The 4,238-nt window shown below is 51.9% G+C and overlaps 1 long non-coding RNA gene across 2 annotated transcripts; it reads left to right on the forward strand.

The window, feature by feature from the left end:
• The first annotated feature begins 337 nt into the window (after positions 1–337).
• Positions 338–2,462, forward strand: LOC105544652. Of its 2 annotated transcripts, XR_001006804.1 has the most exons (5): positions 470–497; positions 762–981; positions 1,473–1,576; positions 1,794–1,848; positions 2,340–2,462. It is a non-coding gene; the product is annotated as an uncharacterized LOC105544652 (long non-coding RNA). The 2 variants fall into 2 exon arrangements; XR_001006805.1 differs by lacking the exon at positions 1,473–1,576 and having other exon boundaries at positions 338–497.
• Positions 2,463–4,238: the final 1,776 nt, after the last annotated feature.

Here is a 4,238-nt window from a genome sequence, read left to right on the forward strand (position 1 = left end):
GGCAGGTCCAGCCTTCAGCAGCCCCTCCCCCATGACTTCAGTGGAATTACAAGGGGAACACCCAGGGCAGCTCCCATAGGCTGCAGAAGGGAAGAGGGGAGGGCTTCTACCGAGGTGAGACAGAGTGATCCACCCCTCCCACACCATCAGCCTCCCTCCCCTCTCCACCCTTCATTGCTGGGACCCCAGGGCCCATAGACAGCTGGGGGAGCGGGGAGACAGGAGGAACTCAAGCTCAGCTTCTGCCTCCTGTCTCCTGGGACCCTTGAGCAGCCCCTCCAGCTTCCTGGGAGTCCAATTCCCCAAGGTACAACAAGTGGCGGCAGAGCCTGGCCCCGTCGTGGGGCGGCTGCACCCAGGTGAGTGGCTTGCAGTTCCTGGAGCCTTGCAGGTTGTTGGAGAGTCAGGGAGCCTTTCTTCCTCCCACCTGCCCTCTTGCACTTCCTCTCCCACAACCCAGGGCTACTCCCAGAGGCTCTGAACTGGAGCCCTAGAAGGTAACCACCTCGTGGCTGGACACAGAGAGGGCAAGCTGGGGCCAGGAGTGAGGATAGGTGCCCTAAGAGCCACCTGCTCCACTCATCCACGAAGGCCTTAACTGGCTCAGGGCTCCCTGAGCTCTCAGTCAAGCCCCGCCCTCCTGACCTTGTCCTGCCCTGGTGCTGCCAGTCAGGTGGAGGTATCTCAGGGCCAGCTGGTCTCCTGACAACTGAAGCCCACACTTCCCTTCCATTCACTCATTCCTTCCTTCCCTCACGCAGGAGGCGCTGCAAGGCTCAGTGCTCCTGGAGCTTCGAGTCTATGATATGAGTTAGGGTGTCTCCTCCATCAGTTCTACAGGAGGGTGTCTCCTCCTTCAGACCTGGAACTTCCAAGGCATTTTACCCAAAGCTCCAGCACCTGACCCAAGGCTGGGCTGTGCTCTGTCCTCAGTGAAAGAATGGATGAGTCATAACTGAGTGATTGGAGAGAGCTGAACGAGTAGGTTTCCCTGGGTTTTCCACAGGCGGTTTCAGCCCAGGGGAAGACCCAGGGAGATGAGGACGTCATGGTGTGGGGGCAGCAGCCTGGGGCAGGGACTGTGCTGAGTGCCTGAGGCCGAGACACCCCTCTGTAACCTCCATAATCCATCAGGTCTCAGAGGGCTGTCCTATGTTCAGTTAGCCAATGCCAGCACCATATGACGAGGACACAGCAGTGAGGAGCTGCCCAGGTCGCTTGCACTGTGTTTGGAAAAGGAAGCTGGCTTGTTCTGGGGTCCCCAGCAGGATGGAGAGCAGGGGTGGGGACCCTGGCAGAGCGAGAGTTCTAGGAGAGAAGCTGGTCCACCCACAGGCTCCCTGGCCTGAGTGCCGCACCAGGCAGGGTGCTAGGCGTTGTGCTGCTCGCTTCCCACCCCTGGGCTGCAACTATGGGCTGTGTGGCCTTCCCAGTTCTGTGAGGTGGCTGCTGTGATTGTGCCCACCTTACAGATGGGAAGACTGATGCTCAGAGACTTGAGCAACCTAGGCAAGGACCTGTCCTTAGAGGCAGAAGCAGTACTCAGAGGAAGAGCTCCCTGACCACAAAGCCCCAGGTGACTTACACTGCAGGGATAGAGCTCTCCGGGGTGTGCAGGGTGGCAGAGGTGCCTCTGAGAAGAGATCTCTGCCTGGGACCCTTTCCTGGGGCTCTTATGGTGCTGGGAGTGTGAGCACCACAGGAGCCCCACTACAGCGATGCCACCCAGAGGGCGCTCTGGCCTATTGGTCACCCGTGTCCTTCTGACAATGACCAATACACTTATTTGCCAGGGTCCAGGAAGACTCAGGCACTGGAGTCTGTATTTCCTGAGTCCGCCTCTCACTGGTAAGTCCTGAGCCCCCTTCCTTCCCAGCACCCACTCTTGGAGCAGCTCTCCAGGGCTGTGCTGTGGCTGCTGCTGTCAGGGAGAGGCCCCATGCTCCAGCCAGGGGCTTTAGGGGCTCAGTTTAGGACTAACACGCCAAGCAAGTCGTGCTGAGTGTCTGGGCTTCTTCTAGGAAGGTATTTCCAATCATCAAATGTGCCACTAAAAAAAATGCGTGTCAGTTAAGTGTGCACTAAGCCTGGACCACATGGGACATAGTTGTTCTAATAAACACGAATAAGCCAGTTTTCACATTAGAGAAATAACAGTTTCTTGTAGAAATGTGTGCTTTTAAAAGAGGTTAATTAATAAACAGCAGGTAATTGTTCATGGCACATTGTGGCAGAGGGTAATTTTCATTTTAGAGGATGGAAGGGCCAAATACCCCTCCCCACTCAGCATTTTTCTGTAATAATCACCTCAGCTTCACCTCCGCCTTTCATTTTTACAGCTGGAGCTGTTTATCATCGCTCCAACTTTCACTAAAAAGGAAAAACTATCACTTAAACAAAGCCATTGAAAACCCAGCATCATATGTGGATTTTTTAACATAAATAAATCATACAAACTAAGATTTATGTTCTTGGAATGATGTCATTCATTGAAGGCTGCCTTCCCAATCAAAGCCGTGTTTAGTGGTTTTTCTTTGGTGGGTGTGCTTTTTGCTAAATAGGAAAAACCCGTTCGGTCATCCTTGCTGCTGTCTTTTCTCAGCTTGGCCCAGAATATCAGAAAGGTTTCTCCCTGGGCCAGTCCACAGAGCCAAATGGTGAAAATGGTTTTAACTCCATAGACTGCTTTTAAAGCCTTTGCTGTTGAACCGTAAGTCTGAGATGAAAAGACTGTTAAACCTTCCCTAAGAATGTTTGCAGGACACAGCAGAAGTTTATGGTCCTCGCAGGTCTCCCAGAGCCTAGAATGAATCTTGCTGCAGAGTAACACATCTGCAGAAGCTTCACTGAGTTGAAATGAGTGAGGAGCATTGAAATCAGCACGCGTGGATAAATAAGATGTGGCATATCCATGCAATGGAATACTATGTTGCCATGAAAAGGAGTGAAGAGCTGACACTTGCTGCAACATGAATGAACCTGGAAAACATGATGCTCCATGAAAGAAGTCAGTCATAAAAGGTCACACATTGTGTAATTCCATTTATATGAGATGTCCAGGATGGGCCAATCCATAGAGACTGAAGACAGATTAGTGGTTGCCTGGCTGTAGAAGTAGAGGCAGTAGTACCCTGGCCCAGTGAAGGCACTGGGAACAGATGGGCCACACCAGAGTCCAGCTCCGGCCCTCCAGGCATTGACAGGAGACTATTAGCTGGAAGCCAGTGGGAAGTCGGGCTGACTAATAGGGACAGGTGTCCAGGAGGCTGCAGTGTGAGGTTTTCATTTGTTCAAGCAACGCACATTCACTGCGTGCTTACTATGTGCCAGGGACAGCCATAGGCCCTAAGGCTGCAGCAGTGATGGAGACAGATGCTGCTCCCATCAAGGTCATGTTTTGATGGGGAAGGCAGCAATAAGCCAAATACATGTGGGTCTGGCGTGCCAGGCTACATGATTCTAGTGCAATGGACCTGAAGGAGGAGAAAGGTGAAAGCACAGTCTTCAATCAGTTGTTCAAGAAAGGCCTCACTGAAGTAGTGACATTTGGGCAGAGACGTGACGGAGGAATGAGGGAGTCACCCAAGAGTCTGGGAGAACAGCACTGGGGCAGAGGGAACAGCCAGTGCAAAGGCCCTGAGGCTCCAGTGACCAGTGTGGCTGGTACAGCAGGACGAGGAGGGGAGGAGGGGAAAGCCCTGTAGAGTGGCAGTGAGAGGACAAATTAAGGCTGAAGATGGAATTAAAGTTGCTCTCTCAGCAGATTTTAAAGTAGGGAGATAATTCTGGATTATCTGGGTAGTCTTAATGTCATCACAAGGATCCTTAAAAGTGGAAGAGGGAGGCAGGAGAGTCAGGATTAGGATGAAGAGGAGATATGTGAGAATATAAGGAAGATTCCTGGCTGTCCTGGCTCCGAAGACAGAGGAAGGGCCCATGAGCCAATGTATGTGAATACCGACAGACTCTAGAGGCTGAAAAAGGGAAGGAAATGGATTCTAGAGCCTCCAGCAAGGAAGGCAGCCTTGCCCATGCCTTGACTTTAGGACACTGAGATCCATTTCGGACTTCTGACCCACAAAACCAAAATCTAGTAAGTTTGTGCTATTTGAAGCCGCTAAGCTTGTGGTAATTTGTTAGTGGTAATTTGTTAGAGCAGCCACCAGAAATTAATATGGGGAGGAAATAGGGATTTCATCTGTCCAGGGTCAAGACATCCTGGGGGTGGTAAGAATCTG

This window comes from Mandrillus leucophaeus, unplaced genomic scaffold (genome assembly GCF_000951045.1).
Source record: "Mandrillus leucophaeus isolate KB7577 unplaced genomic scaffold, Mleu.le_1.0 Scaffold305, whole genome shotgun sequence".
Classification (NCBI taxonomy): domain Eukaryota; kingdom Metazoa; phylum Chordata; class Mammalia; order Primates; family Cercopithecidae; genus Mandrillus; species Mandrillus leucophaeus.